Source organism: Panthera tigris, chromosome C2 (genome assembly GCF_018350195.1).
Source record: "Panthera tigris isolate Pti1 chromosome C2, P.tigris_Pti1_mat1.1, whole genome shotgun sequence".
In the NCBI taxonomy this organism is placed as follows: Eukaryota; Metazoa; Chordata; class Mammalia; order Carnivora; family Felidae; genus Panthera; species Panthera tigris.
Window position 1 is genome coordinate 147,076,475 of NC_056668.1, and position 19,362 is coordinate 147,095,836.

At 47.2% G+C, this 19,362-nt stretch overlaps 1 protein-coding gene across 2 annotated transcripts in view; it reads left to right on the forward strand.

The window, feature by feature from the left end:
* POMGNT2 (protein O-linked mannose N-acetylglucosaminyltransferase 2 (beta 1,4-)) overlaps positions 1 to 19,362 on the forward strand; it is a 35,305-nt gene that overhangs the window by 213 nt on the left and 15,730 nt on the right. The window contains exon 1 of one of the 2 annotated variants that reach the window (XM_042956208.1): positions 9,762 to 10,190. The exons of the other annotated variant lie outside the window; for it this stretch is intronic. The gene's annotated coding sequence lies outside the window, so the exon portion shown is untranslated. Of the gene's footprint in view, positions 1 to 9,761; positions 10,191 to 19,362 lie in introns of those variants that run through there. 2 annotated transcript variants of the gene reach the window in all.

Consider the following 19,362-nt stretch of genomic DNA (forward strand, 5'->3'; position numbering starts at 1 on the left):
TAATATTAAACTTTAGAAAGCATATTTTAAAGCCCTTCAAAACCTCTTTCTATTGGCCTATCCAGAGAAAGCAGCCCTGGATTAATGGCTGGCTGGAAGGACTTTTGTTCTCTGCCTCTTCTCTCAATTCAGCTCTCCCGGGTCCTGCCTCATTTTCTGGTCTGGCCACAGATTCCATTGAGATGATCTGGCTTCCTTTTTCTCCATTTGCTTTGAGTGTAAAGACTCCTTTTAAAGATGCTAACAGACGCATAGCTTTCAAATGGAGTAGAATTATAACACGTTTCTGGAGGACCACCCGGAATGAGGACAGCAGAAGCAAGGTTAGAAGAGGGTAGGGGGAGAGGGGATAAACATTGCAGGAATTTGTACAACTTGATGGTGAGGAAGGAGAGGGAGCAGAAGGGGTGAAAGTGGCCTGGGAGAGAATGGAGAGGCTGGGATGGAGTCACCTCAAGCTAGGTCTCATCTCCCTCCTCCACTTGCTACCTACATGGCCTTGGGCAAGATATTTAAGGACCCTCAGCCTCAATTTTCTCATCTATAAACTAGGGACAAACATAACCTACCGTATAAGGCTGTAGTGAGGATGAAGTGAGATCATTCCCATCTAAAGCCAAGCACATAATAGGTACTGAATAGACGACACATCATTATTGCGGTGGGTAGCCGGCCTCCAAGAAGATCTTCCAAGAGCCTTGTCTGTTCGTATTCACACCCTTGCACGGTCCCCTCCCGCACGGATTCAGTTCTGACCTATGTGAACAACAGACTACTTCAGAAGACACAGTGTGTGAGGCTTCTGCAGCCAGGTCACAAAAGGCATTCTTCTGCATTGGTCTCTCAGATCACTTGCTCTGGGGGGAGTAACCACTCCACCATGAGGCTGCTCAAGAGGTTACATAGAGAAGCCCACAGGTAGAGAAACTAACTTTCCAGCCATGTGAGCTAGCCCCCTGGGAGGCAGATCCTCCTGTCTCAGTCAGCTTTCAGCAACTTTATGAGACCCCGAGGCAGAACCAAACAGCTAAGTCACTTCAAAATTCTGGACCCAAAGAAACTGTGAGATACAATACACAATTACTGTTGTTTTAAACCGCGGGGCAGTTTGTTAGGCAGCAGTAGATAACTATTATAAAAAGTTATTAATTGGGGCGCCTGGGTGGCTCAGTTGGTTGAGGGTCCAACTTCGGCTCAGGTCATGATCTCACGGTTCGTGGGTTCGAGCCCTGCATCAGGCTCTGTGCCGACAGCTCAGAGCCTGGAGCCTGCTTCAGATTCTGTGTCTCCCTCTCTCTCTGCCCCTGCCCCACTCACGCTCTGTCTCCCTCTGTCTCAAAAATAAATAAACATTAAAAAATTTTTTTAAAAAGTTATTAATTATCTGATGCTACTATATAACCACATTCTAGAACTTAGTGGCTTAAAAATAACAAAAATCATTTATTACTTATTGTGGTTTCCGTAGGTCAAAAATTTAAATGAGGGTATTATGCTAAGTGAAATAAGTCAGGAAGAGAAAGACAGATACCATGTGTTTTCACTCACATGTGGATCCTGAGGGGAAGGGGAAAAAGAAGTTATGATATGTGAAAGCGGGAGATGACTAACGGACCCATTACGGTGGAGTGAATAAATTGTGATACAGTCATACAACTGAATACCCTACAGAAATGAAAATAGACCCTTAGCAACATGAGGGAATCTCACAAAATATTGTTGAGTGACAGAAGCAAGTAAAAACAAAATACACAAGACTATGGTTCCATTACATGCAGTTCAAAAATCAACAATATGTCATTAGAGATGCATATATAGGTTGTAAAACTATAAAACAAAGCAAGAGAACATTGATAAAAGTAAATATGGAGGTTACGTCTGGGGAGAGGGAAAAGGATATTTTCAGGCAAAAAGCACTAGGAGCCTCCAAGTATTGACAAAAGTTTTTTTTTTTGTAACCTGAATAGTAGATACTCAATGTTTACTTTATTGTTTTTCTTTGAATTTTGTGTATACGTTTTATACACTCTTATCTATACGTATTTAGCAATTAGTAAAAAAACATACTTTAAAATTTTTTTAAATAAAAAAACATACTTTAAAAAAATTTATTTATTTTAAAAAAAAAAATTTTTTTTTCAACGTTTTTTATTTACTTTTGGGACAGAGAGAGACAGAGCATGAACGGGGGAGGGGCAGAGAGAGAGGGAGACACAGAATCCGAAACAGGCTCCAGGCTCCGAGCCATCAGCCCAGAGCCCGACGCGGGGCTCGAACTTACGGACCACGAGATCGTGACCTGGCTGAAGTCGGACGCTTAACCGACTACGCCACCCAGGCGCCCTTTAAAAAAATTTAAATGAGACACAGAAGGAACAGCTTATCTCTGTTTTATGGCCGCATGAGGACGCGGTGAGAAGGTGGCCATCTGCAAGCCAAGGAGAGAAGCCTCAGAGAGACACGAAGCCTGCCATTACTTTGATCTTGGACTTCCAGTCCCTAGAACTGTGAGAGAATTAATTTCTGTTGTTCAGGCCACTCAGTCTGTAACATTTTATTATGGTGGCTCTAGAAAACTAATATTATGCCCATGCATATCCTTTCCATGTGGCCTGGGCTTCCTCACAACATTCACAACATAGTGGCTATGTTCCAAAGGCAACTACACATGCACGCGCGCGCACACACACACACACACACACACACACACACACACACACGGGGTCGGGGGAGAGATGTAGAAGCTGCATATTTATGACCTAATTTCAGAAGTCACAGAACATCACTTCTCATATATTCTATGTATTAGAAAGGAGTCGTCAAGTTATGCCACTGAGTTACTAAGTTTTCAAAGGGAAATCCAATTTCCTTTGGGACAAAAGAAATGTCCATCTTTTGAAAGGACAGTAAAATGATTTTCAGATATATTTAAAATCATTACCATCATCATGATGTTCATCACACAGATTTTAAGATAAGCTCCAGCCAGGTAGAGCTATGCCTGGAATGTGGGTCTGGAACTCAGGGCTACAGATACGGATCTGGGAGTCATCTAGAGCAAAAGAAAGGGACTGTGACCCCCAGAAAACGGGAGAGGTTTCAGCCTTGGGGGCAAACCCAGCTTAGTGCTGCATAAATGCTTGATTTATTGGAAGTATTGGGCCGGACCTCAAAAAGCCAGCTACCCGGTTCACCTTGAGAGTTTACTGCAAAGGAAAGTACTTTTTTTCCAGTCTATTAAAGCTTCGTATCAGCAAATAAAACACTACCTAACGCTCCACAGCCAGAATAGTTTTTAAAACCAGGATGGGCTCATAAAATGAGACATCACTGTCTGAACACCGGGTCCTAGGGGACCCGTAGGCCATGTCCTTTGGGATCCTAACCGTAAGACTCTGCTTTGACCAGAACCCCCCCGCCCCCTTCCCCTGTCTAGTAAACGGGTTGCTCTCGGGCTACTTGGTGCTTCTCTCCATCAGCTGACCATCGCTAGCTCTCTTGTAGAAAACACATTAAAACAACTTAAATTAAAAATCGCAAAACAAGACATGTTCATTGCAGGGAAGAAGTATATCCCCAGGGGATAGGAGGTGGCAGAGAGGCCGGGCCCCCAGGGTGCACCGGGGCAGGCCGGTGGGGTCGTGGCCGCAGGGTACTCACGTGACGCCGACAGGTGCCTCCAACCTGGGGGATGTCACGCCCGTGCCGGTGGCTGCATAGGCCCTGGAGGCGGCGGGCGGAAATTCACCGCAGGTGCCGCAGGCCGTTGGAGGCCCCACCGCAGGCGGAAGGCGGAAGGCGGAAGGCAGGCGGTATGCACCCTCCTCAGCGGGGGCAGAGCCCCCCTCAGACCCGAGAAGGAGCGCTTCCGAGACCCAGCAGAGGTTCCAGGCACGCGGCAAGGCGGGTTCTGTCAGTATGGGCCTTCCTTGTTTAAGGAGTTGGCCCTTATACCTCAAATCTGACAGCCCTCGGACACGAACGAGGTGACGCAGGCCAGCAGGCCACAGGGCGCGCATGCGCCCTCCACCAGCGGCCCACTTGAGCGGAAGTTCGTGGTACTTGAGTTTCTGGGCGCTCCCGGGGCTTCCCCCTGCTGGGTCTGCCTCGGTGTGTTCTCACCACGCCGTAGGTTCCTGCTGCTCCCCATGCGGCCCATCGTGGACGTGCCGCAGTACAGGCAGAATGATCTGGACGCGGCCGTGGAAGCCACACTAAGGGAGAACCTGTTGCTGGGGAGCAGGTTTGAGGCGCTCCACGTGAAACACCTGGAGACGGGGAAGATCATGGTCAGGTTTGAGGGGATCGTGTAGCAGGCGATGGAGGAGGCTCAGAAACAGAAGGAACTTGGCCACGCCGAGATCCAGAAGGTTCTGAAGGAAAAAGACCAACTGACTGCAAACCAGAACACCACCTCGTCAAGCAGTTTTGATGTGGGAAACAAAGGCAAATGAAAAATTAAATTTCCGTACTGTCTGCAGCCCATTGAGAAGTCCTTGAGACAGGCAGAGTGACATTCCTTTAGGAGCTCAGCTGCCCGGATGATGACACTTTGCTAAAGGCAAAAGGCAACCTTAGCCCGGTCCCCCAGGATACTGTAAGTCTACTTTAATTTTTCTGTTTCAACATTACTTTGGCTATTAGGGGTCTTTTGTGGTTCCATATAAATTTTAGGATTGTTTCACAATAGACTCTTAAATACAGAGAACAAACTGGTGTGGCCAGAGAGGAGGGGGGGCAGGCAAAATAAAGGGGATTAAGAGGTTCAAACTTCCAGTTATAAAGTAAGTCATGGGGATGAAACGTGTAGCATAGGGAATATAGTAACAACATTGTACGGTGACGGATACTGACTATACTTATGGTGAAAATAAAAATCACCTGTAATCTTACCATTCTCTGTGCTGATATCTTTTCTATGCACAAATACACTCTTTTAAAAAAGAGATTATAGGGGCGCCTGGGTGGCTCAGTCGGTTAAGCATCCGACTTCGGCTCAGGTCATGATCTCGCCGTCTGTGAGTTCGAGCCCCGCGTCGGGCTCTGTCCTGACAGCTCAGAGCCTGGAGCCTGTTTCCGATTCTGTGTCTCCCTCTCTCTCTGACCCTCCCCCGTTCATGCTCTGTCTCTCTCTGTCTCAAAAATAAATAAACGTTAAAAAAAAATTAAAAAAAAGAGATTATATTGAATGCTTTGGTACTTTTTTCATTAAATATGATACAGTGTGAAATATCTTTCACAGCATTAAGTAAATATTTTACAACATCCTTTTAACGACTTTTTAGATGGTTTATGGCTTTATTTAAGCCATCCTGTATGGCTGAGGAATTAAGCAATTTCCATGCTTTGGTTTCTTCTTTCGAACATTTTTATTTTGAAATAATTATAGATTCACAAGAAGTTGCGAAGATAGTACAGAGAGTTTCTTTCCATGGAACGTCTCCATCCAGTTTCCCCTTGTGGTACATCTTGTATGATTATAGCACAATAGCAAAACCCGGTATTTGACATTGGTGTAAAGTTGTACGTAGTTCTATGTCATTTTAACACATGTAGGTTCACGTAACCACCACCACCAAGAGATACAGAACTATTTCATCCTCTCAAAGACCTGTCTCTTGCTGTCCCTGTACAGTCATAGGCCACTTTCCCCTCTACCCCATCCCTAACTCCTGATAGTCGCTAATCTGTTCTCCATCTCCATAGTTTTGTCATTTCAAGAATGTTATATAACTGGAATTATAGCATAGAATCTTTTGTGACTTTTTTAATTTCTCAGAATGCCTTTGATATCGACACAAGTTGTTGAATGTATCATTCCTTTTTATTGCTGAATAGTATTCTATGGTATGGATACACTATTCATTCATTTATCTCGTTTAACCATTTATCTATTGAGTTTAACCATTTATCTATCTTTCAAGTTTTGGGGTATTACAAACACAACATCTGCGAACCATTGATACAAGGGTTTGTGTGGACGCGAGTTTTCATTTCTCTGGAATAAATGCCCAGGAGTGCAATTGAGTCATATGGCAAGCGCATGTTTAGTTTTTGAGAAACTACCGAACTATTTCCACCAGCGGTGTGGAACTGAGACCCAGTTCTTTGAATGCTCACCATGGTATTGCCACTATGTTTTAATTTAGCTGTTCTTCTCATAGGAGTGTAGTGATATCTCATTAAGTTGCACTTCCCTAATGGCTAGTGATGTTGAACGTCTCTTCATATGGTTATTTGCTATATGTATATGTTTTCAGTAAAATCTTTGTTTATGTGTTTTGCTAATTTTTAAATTTATGGCCTGGGATACCGTTTATTTTAACATATGTGCTGTGGGTGCTTAAAAAGAATGTGTGTTTTGTTGTTGTTTAGTGGAGTGTTATGTAAACGTCCGTTAGTTTCCTTCTGGTTTTGGTGGGGTTGAGCTTTTTTCTATATCCTTGCTGACTTTCTGTCTTATTGTTCTGTCAGTTGTTGAGAGAGGGATGCTGAGGTCTCCGCCTATCATTGCAGACTTGTCTGTTTCTACTTTTCGTTCCATCAGTACTTGATTCATTTACTCTAAGGATCTGTTGCTAGGTGCATTCACATTTAGGGTTATCATGTCTTGTTGGTGAGTTGATTCTTTTGTCATTACACAGTATCCCTTTTTATTCCTAGTAATTTTCCTTGTTCTTGATGCTACTTTATCTGAAATTAATATAGCCAGCCCAGCTGTTTATTACTATTACAAACAACACTGTTTTTAGCTTTTGTACTCCTCCACAATCATGAGAATTTCTTGGTTGAAAGTCCGCATGTTTTTAAAGGATTTTGACTCTAGTGTCAAATTGCCCTGCATAAATCTATTAACTTTTACTGCCTCAGCACTTAAGCATTATCACTTAAAATAATTATAAATGACAGGGTTTAACCAGTTTGGTGGAAATGCTGTCTCATAAACTATAAATCACTGATAAAAGAAATTGATGATGATGCAAAGAAATGGAAAAGCATTCCACGCTCATGGAATAGAAGAAAAAATATTGTTAAAATGTCGATACTACCCAAAGCAATCTACACAGTTAATGCAATCCCTATCAAAATACTACCTGCATTTTTCATAGAGCCAGAACCCTAAAATTTGTATGGAACCACAAAAGACCCCAAATAGGCAAAGCAATCTTGAAAATGAAAAGCAGAGCTGGAAGTATCACAATTGCAGACTTCAAGCTGTATTGCAAAGCTGTAGTGATCAAGACAGTATGATACTGACACAAAAACAGACACATAGATCAATGGAACAGAATAGAAAACCCAGAAATGAACCCACACCTCTATGGTCAGTTCATCTTTGGGGTGCCTGGGTGGCTCAGTTAAGTGTCTGACTCTTGGTTTTGGCTCAGGTCATGATCTCACGGTTCGTGAGTTCAAGCCCCGCATTGGGCTCTGCACTGGCAGTGCAGGGCCTGCTTGGGATTCTTTCTCTCTCCCTCTCTCTCTGCCTCTCCCATTCATGTGCGCGCTCTCTCTCTCTCTCTCTCTCTCTCTTAAAGAAATAAACGTAAAAAGAATTAATCTTTGACAAAGCAGGAAAGGATAGCCAATGGTAAAAAGACAGTCTTTTCAACAAATGGTGTTGGGAAAACTGGACAGCAACATGTAAAAGAATGAAACTGGACCACTTTCATTAAAAAAAATTTTTTTTAGGGGCGCCTGGGTGGCTCAGTCGGCTAGGCGGCCGACTTCGGCTCAGGTCATGATCTCACGGTCCGTGAGTTCGAGCCCTGCGTTGGGCTCTGTGCTGACAGCTCAGAGCCCGGAGCCTGTTTCAGATTCTGTGTCTCCCTCTCTCTTTCTGACCCTCCCCCGTTCATCCTCTGTCTCTCTCTGTCTCAAAAATAAATAAACGTTAAAAAAAAAAATTAAAAAAAAAATTTTTTTTAATGTTTATTCATTTTTTTTTGAGAAAGAGAGACACAGAGCGTGAGTGGGGGAGGGGCAGAGAGAAAGGGAGAGACAGAATCTGAAGCAGGCTCCAGGCTCTGAGCTGTCCACACAGAACCCAGGGAGGGTCTCAAACTCAGGAACTGCAAGATCATGACCTGAGCCCAAGTCCGACGTTCAACTGACTGAGCCACCCAGGTGCCGCAAACTGGACCGCTTTCTTACAACATACACAAAGATAAATTCAAAATGGATGAAAGACCTAACTGTGAGATAGGAGACCATCAAAATCCTAGAGGAGAACACAGATGGTAAGCTCTTTGACATTGGGTGTAGCAACTTCTTACTAGACATGTCTTCTTAGACAAGGGAAACAAAAGCAAAAATAAACTGTTGGGATTTCATCGAGATAAAAAAAGCTTCTGCACAGTGAAGGAAACAATCAACAAACCTAAAAGGCAACCTATGGAAAGGGAAAAGATATTTTCAAATGATTTATCTGATAAAGGGCTAGTATCCAAAATATATAAAGAACTTATAAAATGCAATATCCAAAAAACAAATAATCCAGTTAAAAAATGGGCAGGAGACATGAATAGACATTTTTCCAAAGAAGGCATCCAGATGGCTAACAGACACATGAAAAGATGCTCAACATCACACATCCTCAGCAAAATACAAGTCAAAACCACACTGAGATATCACCTCGTACCTATCAGAATGGCTAACATTAACAACACAGGAAACAACAGATGTTGGCGAGGATGCAGAGAAAGGGGAACCCTCTTACGTTATTGGTGGGAATGGAAACTGGTGCAGCTATTCTGGAAGACAGTGTGGAGGTTCCTCAAAAAGTTAAAAAATAAAACTACCAGGATCCAGCAAATGCACTATTAGGTATTTACCCAAAGTATACAAAAATACTGATTCGAAGGCATACATGCACCCTGATGTTTATTTATAGCAGCATTTTGAACAATAGGAAAATTATGGAAAGAGCCCAAAAGTCCATCAACTGATGAATGGATAAAGAAGATGTGATATATATACGCAATGGAATATTACTCAGCCATAGCAAAAAATGAAATCTTGCCATTTGCAGTGATGTGAATGGAACTAGAAAGTATTCTGCTAAGTGAAATAGGTCAGTTGGAGAAAGACAAATATATGATGTCATTCATATGCGGAATTTAAGAAACAAAACAATTGAACATGGGGGAAAAAGAGAGGCAAACCAAGAAACAGACTTAACTATAAAGAGCAAACTGATAGTTACCAGGGGGGAGGTGGATGGAGGAATGGGTTAAATAGGTGATGGGTATCAAAAAGTACATTTGTGATGAGCACGGGGTGTTGTATGTAGGTGATGAATCACTGAATTCTACTCTTGAGACTAATATTGCACTGTATGTTAACTAACTGGAATTTAAATAAAAATGTGGAGAAAGAAAAAAAGAAATGTCTCATAACTCAGTGAAGGTAGTCATCGTTGGTGCACATATTTAAATGAATGAAATTCTCATCTATCCTAGTAAAAAGCCAAGAGATCTAAAATTAATAAATCAAGAAATAGGGCATATGTATATTTCGAGAGTGGGCAGTAAATGCCGGATGCAGCAGCCATGAGTTGGGAATGTTTGCCCTTGAGGAAGGTCCAATGGAATGGGCGTGGGGAATTGGAGTGGCGCCCCAGAGGAATAGTGCTTTTGTATTTATTTGTACTTGTAGTAATAGATATATTTTAAAATATGCGGAAGTTTTGATTACTTTGATTTTATATGTGACATCTAATTGTTGATTTAACTTGCATTTACATTTATTACCACGACTTCTATAATCGTACAAATCTAACACGAAGTAAAACTGCGCCTCTCCGGGGAGAAACTACAACTTCCAGGGTTCCGCGGATTGAAGGCTTGGGCTGTTCTCGGAGGCAAACTACAATTCCCAGAATTCCGTTAACCAAGGGGTGGTTCTGGCCTAGGGTCCGAGCAGCTGAGCTCGCGAGCCTGCGCACGTGCACTGGCTGCCACGCCGGGCTCGCCAGCCAAGCAGGCGCAAGGCGGGCACCCACGAGCCTCGGCGGCGGCGGCGGCGACGGCGGTAGGGTGGGTGCCGCGGGACCTGCCCTCCATGCCTGGTCGTCCCGGGCTCGGGGCGGGGTCAGGAGGCAGCAGCGGCGGCTGATTCAGCCAAAGCCGACTACGCGGAGGGCCCACCGGGACGCTTCAACGCCACGGAGCCCCGCCTGCGGGCTGCAGGTGAGACGCGCGCTCTGGGGGCTGGCGAGGGCTTCGCGATCCGGCTGGGCTTGGAGTTGAGGGATCGGCCCCGGACTTCCCTCGGGAGGGATCGACGAGAGCATCGGGCCCTGGGGTGAAAGGAAGCCCGGAGAAGTTTGCAGAACCGAGTAGTGAGCGGGAGGCGCGCGATGGGGGCGGAGGTGAGGGGCGATGGACCCTTGGGGTCCAGACGCCGCCCGGCTCGGGGCGGCGCCCCCAGGCACACCGGTTGAAGCCCTTAGCTCGCAGCTGGCGCTGGCAGCGGGTCCTCACGCCCCTTTGCTTGCGCGACGGTGAGGCGCGTTTGGCGGGGAGCCAGCGAGGTGCGCGGAGGGGACCTGGGCCTCCTGGGCTCCTTTGGAAGGCAGTACCTGGGCAGGCCTGCAGCTGATCCCCGGGCTCTTTGGGGCTTGGTAGGGTATCTTTTGTGTGCCTGGTGATAAGAGCCCACCACGGCCTGCTTCACAGTACCCGGGTAGCTTCTGGAGGGACCCAGTGAATTTCTGACCCATTCCATGTGTGTAGGACCCTGTCTCCTGGGCACTGACGAAAACCTGCTGAGATCTAGGGGTCCTTAGGCCAGAGCCCTGCACTTGGTATTGGGAGGCTAGGGTCTGCTTACTTTATGCCAACCAACTCTCAGAGCCTACGCTTGGAGGAAGCAAGGCCTGGAATGGGAAAGGTTATGGAGTGAGTTTGATAGGACTTAGAGGCTTGGAGCACCAAATGTTCACTCACCAAATGTTTACTGTTACATGCGCTGGGCATATCAAATCCTGGCTCTCATTTACTAACTGTGTGCCCTTGAGCAAGTCATTTATCCTCTCTGAGCCTCTGTTTCTCTGCAAAGTGGAGATAAAAGTACCTTCATCACAGTGTTGCTGGGGAAGGTTAAATGAGATGATGCCGTGCAAGTCTTCAGTCAGGATTGGTACACAGTGAATGTGCAGCAAATCTTAGCACTTGTGGTTGCTAAGATAAAACATGGTAGAGGTGAGATTGGAACCCAGTTCATCCTTTCCCATTACAGATGAGGAATCGGGAGTCCCAGTTAGTGGCAGAGCCAGAAAAGAATACAGGTCCCATTTTCCCCAGGGATGGCCAGCACATCAATTCCTGAGCCTTGGGCCTCAGGAGGGCGGGGAGAAGCAGAGAGTGGAGATCCTCAGCCAAGGGGCGGATGGGGTGCTGGTTACTGAGTTCCCCCACATGACACCGTGGCCATGTGAGCGTCCTGGTGGCCTTGGTGTGTCAGAGTGCTAGAGCAGCTACACCAGGTTTTGAACTTTCCTTCTGATTGGTAAGTTCTCGCTCTGGGCCTGGCTTTAGAAAATATTTAGCAATGAAGAGAGGCTTCTAGTGAATATTGAGCTAACTGGAAAATTAAATTACCAAATGCGCCATTCCCCAAGGGTCCGCGTCACTCTCGGGTTGGTTGTCAGTGGATACTCTCCCCCAGGACCTGCCTAACACCTGACGGGTTGTTTAAATTGGATAAAGTAATGAACATGAAAGGCGTAAGCAACAAATGTCATCATAGACTTTGGCGTTAGACTTGGGTTTGAATCCCAGCCCCACCACTTAATAGCTGTGTGCCACTGGGCAGTTCACTTAACAACTCTGCACATACTTCTTCAAACGTGGGATGAAATCGATAGCACCTATTTTATATTTGTAGGAGGGAATAAATGAGATCGTTCCTCTAAAGCACTTAGCACTGTTTCGGGCATATGTCAGAGCCACTGAATGGGAGGTAAAGCATTATTGCGATAATAATAATACTATAAAAATAATTGTCAGGCATTGTGTTTTGCCCCTGTTGTCTCTTTGAATTCGCAAAACCACTTTGTGAAGTAGGTGTAATTGTGTCTGTTTTTCAGACCAGGACATGAAGGCTTAAGAATTGGCCCAGGCAGATGCAGAAAGACAAATACTACATGATACCACATGTAGGTTGAATCTAAAATAGACTCACAGAAGCAGAGAGTGGAATGATGTCCAGGGGTTGGGATGAGGGGTTACGGGGAGGTATTAGTCAAAGAGTATCAAGTTTCAGGTATACAAGATGACCAAGTCCTAGAGCTCTACTGTACAGCTTAATGCCTATAATTAACAATATACTTTAAAATTTGCCAGGGAGGTAGATCTTATATTAAGTGTGTCTGTCACAAGAGGGTGGGAGGAAACTTTTGGAGGTGATGTATGGGTTTATGGCATAGATTATGGTGATGGTTTCACAAGTACATACCTATCTCTAAATATCAACTGATATATGTTAATTATGCACAACTTTTTGTCTGTTAAAAAAAAAAACCAGAAGAATTGGTCTAGCATCATGCAGCTGCTAAATGACAGGACAGGAGCTCACTGTGGCATCTCAGCTCCAGAACCTGTGCCATTTACTTCTACTCTGCTGCCCGTGGTTCTTGCGGTTCTTGAAGCCCCGTTGTGACCCAGGGCACAGCAGGGGTCTTCTCCGACCACGTGGAGAGGTGGTGGGACCCCGCAGCCTGGCTGCTTGTGCTTTCTCTCCATGTGTGATGTTGGATGAGGCTGGAGGAGGCATCCACTGGGTGAACCTGGGGGATGAGGAAGAGGCAGCCCCGTGGCCCCTAGTGGCTCTCATCCACGGATGACCACACGGCTGGGGAAGGGTGCAATCAGGGTGAGGCCTCGAGAGCTTGATGAGGAGAAGAAGTGATCCTGTTTAGGGGCTGGGAAGAGTTCCAGAGCTCAACCTCTTCTCTGGGCCTGATCTCTGCTTTTGGGAGGAGGGCCACCCGAGAGCCCTGGGTTGCGAGGAGAGGAGCTCTGGACTGAGAACAACCGCCGTTTTAATCTTGGCTGCCTGTGAGAGCTCACGCCGCCTCTCTTGACCTCTTTTATAAAGAGTTAGAGCAAATCATTTCTAAGGGCTCTTTTAGTTCTAAAATGCGGTGGTTTTGTAATTTTAAATTGGTGGATTAACCTTCTCAGCACAGCACCAGGGCAGGTGGGATAATTGTCACCGCCATGTGCAACACAGACTTTCATTGGGGCAAGAGAATGACCACAGCTCCCTTGAGCCACCTGCCGCTGCTGGGTGTCTCTGTTGGTGGGCATGGGGTGGGGGGTTGGGGGGGGGAGGAGAGTAATCTTACAAGGAGAGCCTTGGATTGCTAAGCTACAGTTGAGGGCCTGTGGGTCTGCATTTCTGCAGCCATTCACACCTGCTCTGCCCTTGAGTGATAAAAACTCCTTGCTCTGACGTCTCCCCTGCTTCTGTGTCACTGATTGTACCTCCGAGTCTGAAGCACTGTAAGATCTGGAGTCAGTCATTGGTTTGTATCCTGGTGCCCCCGTTTGAGCTGTTAAGACCTACAGCAAGCTTCTTAATGTCACTAAAGTTGGATTTTTTTCGTATTAAAAGAAAGTGGAGATAATAGTATCTGCATTAGAGGGCTTTGTGCAGCTTAAGGGAAAAGGTGTAGGAAAGGGGCTTAGGGACAGTGCCTGGCACATGGTAGGTACTCAGTAAAGCAAGGTGGTGGTAGAATTAACCTCCACCCTCTGCCCAGAAGCCAGCGTCCTCTTTTCCTGAGCTAGCCAGGACAGCGATTGATCCTTCCATTTTTTTTGGCTTCCCATGTCCTCATTGCTGCATACCCAGGCCCTGGCATCTGTCAGAGAATCAGACTTTTCACTCCGTCATTGGTAGACTATCATCGGTACAGTCTTAAGAGTTATCTCTTTTCTCCATTTTGAAAGCATAACAGAGGGGCCCTTCCTGGCTGGATACTGGGTACTCAACCATGAACCAAGCCGCAAGGAGGTGCTGGAGACTCTGATCTGCTAAATTGCCCCTCTTTCTACTATTACCAGTACAGGCCGTGTCAGGCAAAAAAAAAAAAAAAGGGGGGGAGGGCGAGAAATAAACGAGATTAAAAAAATGCCTAAGAAAGCACTTCAGAAACTGAGGCAGATAGAAGGATGCTTCAATTTGCCCCCTAAAACTGCTTCACTCAGCTCCTAGAGCACAGACTTAGTGCACCCTCCTTTCCAGGATCCCCTCTGTTCCAAGAAGTACTGGAGGAAGGTGTCAAAGATGCCACCACACCTGCAGACACAGAGCTGGGCAGCTGGGTGAGAGGCTGCCTGCCGTGGTGGCTCATCTTCTGGGCTGGTCACCCGGCATGGGTGCAGGCTTCACTTCTGGGGGGGCCCTGGCCAGCTTCGGACATAGGCACAGAAAAGCCACTCACAGGGGCCTTGTGGTCTAGTAAGGAATAAGAGTTCCGGTTATTCTAGGCCTGGGGCAAGAGGTGCAAACTCACATGCTCACTAGAGCCAGGGGCCAATGGGGAGGGTGAAGCCGGGGGGTGGGCCATGTGACCTGGAGACCTAATGCCCAGTTTAAAGGTCAAGCTGATGAAGTCGTGTCGGGAAAGTGGCCTGGTGGTACCTATGTGTATCAGCTTGGGCCCCCATAACGAAGTGCCACCGACTGGGTGATGAACAACAGAAATTTATTTCTCACGCTTCTGGAGGCTAGAAATCCAAGACCGAGGTGTTGGCAGCTTTGGTTTCTCCTGAGGCCCCTGTCCTTGGCTCGCAGACGCTTGCTTCCTCACTGTGCTCTGTCGCACTTTTCCTGGCTGAATCACTAAGTGCTTTGTGCCCCATACCAGTTGGGTCCCCAAATCTGGTGCCCGAGGTAGAAAAGGCAGAGAAGAGTTAAGTGTGATGACAGTTGCATCCCCTGGAAATCCATGCCCTGGAAGGCCGAGAAGATGAGGGCCAGATGGTACCTGGGCTGTTACTAACATACGTCATGTTGACAGGCTCCACGTTCAAATCCTCCTTGTATGGACTTCACTCCGTACAAGCTGAGGCGCTTGGGACACATTGACTTAGCTTTTCCTAGCCTCTGTGTCCTGATCTGCAGATGGGGAACATGTTAATAGTGCTATACTAGCCCCTTATTGTTGGCTTGAGGATGAAATGAGGAAATGTACAACGGTTTCTAGTACGCTGCCGACATACGAGGTTGGAGGTGGTGATGGTTGAAATTGTTAATTTCATGCTGAGACCTGGCTGCTCGGGGGCCCTCTTCACAGGAGAAGGGAAACAAGTCATTAGGAAGACGGGGGGAACCTGGGAGGGACTGTGAATGTGCCACCAAAGCCATTGGGGGTTCAGTCCCTTTAGGAGTGGTTTGGGGTTGTATGGCTGGTTTAGTACCTGTGTTTCATTCATTGTTAATTTGAGGAACCCTAATGAATTACAGTTCTGACAGCTAATGTGTTTTGAGGCCTATGTAGGTACTTTATGTGCATTAGCTCGTTTAGTTCTCCCAGCACCCTAAGGAGGTTATTATTCCCATTTTACAGTTGAGGAAATTGAGGCTTGAGGCGTTAGTCTGCCAAGATCATAAAACCAGCTCACACCTAGGATCTAAAGGAAGGTAAGTATGAGCTGTGTGGCCTGTGAAGAATTCGTGGCCACCACCGCTAGGGAGGGGAATTTAAATCTCCACTGCAGTCTTGTGTGTCCCGATGCCTGCACTTAGCCCAGATTGGATGCACTTACGTGATGTGGGAGATCTGCCAGGGTTTTGCACCTTCCTAAGCAGATTCTTTTGTTACCCACCTGACGGTGCTCTTCCTCTCAGGAGCCCTTTGGGCAAGACTGGTGAACGGCAGGGATTTTTAAGCAAGGCTAGTTGACCGCTATCAGGATGACCCAGGGGGTGATCACGTGAGGAGTTGGGTCGGTCCCACTGAACCGGGAAAGCCTGTGGTGTGTACAGAACGCTTCCCTGACATTCCTGGGACAGGAGGACAGCATCCTGTGGTGATGGTCCCTCCTCTCCCCGGGTGGTGAAGGTGCCCCCTCCAGTAGTGTTCCAAAGCACACATTCCCTTCCTCTGTGACAGCTGCATCACGTCAGGTTTTAACAGCCTCTTGTCCCCTCTGCCACAGAGAGAACCTTGAGGATAGAGGTGTTTTTGTTTTTGTTTTTTCCATTTTTGTATCTCTTGCACATTCTTTACTCTCTTTTGGGTTGATGCAAAGCCTCACTCTCCCATGCTCTTCATGTCGTCTTAAGTCTTTGGACTCAGGCTCATGAATAGATATTCATAAGGACTGAATAGATAAACATAGGTCATCTCCCACCCACCTTCCTGATACTTAGGTAGAGTCAGCCAGAAGCTAAGAAGGGCTTGCTGTGGCACCTGTACCAGGGAGGTGCCATGGTGGGCGTCCATTTTGCTTGGTCGGTGACTGTGCCATATTGGTCATTAAATAAGTTCCACGTCATGCCTGTCTATATCTAACCAAAGCCTTTTTTTTTTTTTTTTGAGAGAGAGAGCGAGAGCGCGCGAGAGCACAGGCATGAGAGCCGGGGAGGGACAGAGGAAGAGGGAGAGAGAGAATCCTAAATAGGCTCCAATCCTGACTTGGGGCTCAGTCATAACAACCGTGAGATCATGACCTGAGCCAAAATCAAGAGTCAGACACTCAACCAACGGAGCCATCCAGGTGTCCCCAAAGCCTATTAAAAAAAATCTTTTTTTTAATGTTTATTTATTTTTGAGAGAGAGAGTGAGGGAGGGAAGAAGGGGCAGAGAGACAGGAAGACACAGAATCCGAAGCAGGCTCCAGGCTCTGAGCTGTCAGCACAGAGCTCGATGCAGGGCTCAAACCCACGAACTGTGAGATCATGACCTACCAGCCAGGTGCCCCCCAAGCCTATTTTTAAGAGAGTGAAGGGTCATTCTAAGACCCTTTGTCAGGAATGACTCCAGGGCACAGCTCTCCACCATGGGCCAGAGATCCAGGCCTCGGCAGATGTTTTCAGGAGGCGTTCCCTTTGGGGGTGTGTCCCCAGCTTGCCTCCTTTCTGGAAGATGGAAGCTGTGGATGAGGGCTCTTTCCATGTGCTGCAAGCCCCAAAGCCTTGTGCTGTGTGAGCATGTGTATCCTTCCCTGCTTTCTGCTCCTGCCCCTCACCTCTGGGGTCCACGGCACCAGAACAGGCTTTGTCTGGGACAAAGTGATTGACAGGTAACTTGAAACTAGTGTGGTCTGGTCCATTCAAGTTAACAGACCCCTCCCCTCCTTGAGGCCTTCATGCCCGGAGCAGGCAGGCTGAAAACCTGATCCAAGCTGTTGGTGCAACACCTTAAGGGTCCAATCAGGACTGCGTTTTCCATGGAATGAGTTTATTTCCAAAGAACACAGGTTTGTAATCAGCCTTCCAGCCCCACAAGCAGAGAAGGTGCCACCGTGGTCATTCTTTTGAGGAGTAGAATCAAGGTTCGGGTCGGTCCTTTTGTTTGGCTTTCCCCCAGCCAGGACGGCTCTTAATCTGCCTCTGACAGGACTTCACTGGGGAAAGCAGCAGGGACTCGGCCCTCCTTTTCCGGCAACTCTGTGCCTCGTGTGGAAGAGTTGTATCCCCTCAGTCGGCAGACAGGCCTTGGAGAATCTGGGGCAGAAATATTATAGATCTCCTCTTGTAGGAAGAAGGGTTTAAAGAGAAATTTGCTGAAGTTGAGTTACTGTTTAAATTCTGCAAAGTAAAAAGATGAGATGTGGTGCCCGTTTTGCACGGGCAGCGGATTTTTGTTTTGCGTGGACTTGATCATACGTTTCGAGGTCAGAGTGGGTTTATGTTTGATGGTTGGCAGTAATCTGGGGATCGGTTTTAAGTGCAGGTTATATCCTCGGTAGTTAGTGTGTTGGGACAGGAAGTGCACCGTAGGGCATCTGGCGTGTGGTCCCGAAGTGATGGAGAAGCCGCGTTATCTTCACTTAGGGTGTGGGTGAGATGAGTAGTGGGGAGAGGTGGTTTTTCCAAGTTGTATTTTCTCCTCTTTCTAAAGGAAGAACGAGCAAACGAGGCCCAAGGTCGTTGGGTGCCCCGTGAAGCCCGTCTCCTTTAAGAGTTGCAACACATCTCGTCACCCACCATCACCCACCAGCGTTCGTTCCCCTGGCCTCCTCCCTGCTGCGGCACCGAGGGCTCTCAGCTCCTCAGCCGTCATTGGTCCAGGAGGTGGCTGGGTGGGAGTTAACCATATCAGCTGGCTGAGTGAACAAGTTATTCCTTGGGGAGGGAGAACTTTCTGCCTGTAGCTGGATATAAACCAGGGAAGCGTGTTGCTTCATTTGAGGGTGGTGGCCATGTCATGACCGTGAGAGGAAGCTGCCCAAGGGGAGAAGCGGCATCCCGGGGAGGCAGAGCAGAGAGGGCGAGTACTCTCTGACAGAGTCCTTTAGCCACCAACCCCACCCAGCCAGCCCAGGCTGGAGTGTGGCCTTGGAGCAGGGTGGGATGTGTGGGCCTTTAATTGGGCTCGCCCCTCCCTGATTTGAGTCCTTTGAATGGCGTGTTTCTTTTTCTTCTTCATCCCCTGCCCTACTTCAGTTAAAACCAGGTCTTCTGTGTCTCGATGGTTTTGAGCACAGTCTTTAGAGTCAGAGGACGCTAGGTTAATATCTAGACTTCACACTTGCGTGGCCTTGGGCAAGTCGTTGAACCTCATTGACCTCAGGTTCCTCACCAGAGAATTGGGAATAATGATGCTTCATAGGGTTGGGGGGAGCACCAAATGGGATGCTGTACGTAGAGGCTCTGGGAACCCCTGAAGGCAAGGCAGGCCTGGAGCAAGGGCCAGGCTGGAGGCCTCTGTTAGGGCGTCTGTCATAGCCTTGCCCAAGCAGGAAAAGGGTGTATTTTTCTTTTCTTATTCTCCGTGTGGAATGGCCCATGTCAGAGACCCTCCGGCCTCCCCAGATCCCATCCCATTGGAGGCTCTGCTCAGACGGGGGTGGTTTCCTTGGCCCTTCACAGATCACCGGACCTTCATACCCACCCACAGATCCTAGATGGACAGGACATTTTTCAGGGGGCACTAGGAGGAGACAAAATATATTATCCTGGGTGACCCGTGCCTCTGAGGGCTACTGTCTTTCCTCTTCCTTGTCCAAGGAGCCTCATGACAAGACCCCTCCGGGGCAGCCCTCATCTCTGAGAGGTAGTCCAGGTGGAAATGTGTGGAGTCAAGTCCTGACCTGTGGACAGGTCCTGACCAGTGGCCCTGCCACCGAGACTGTTTCTGGAAAGAAAAAATGGGGACAGAGTGAACCATCATGCCGCATGGTG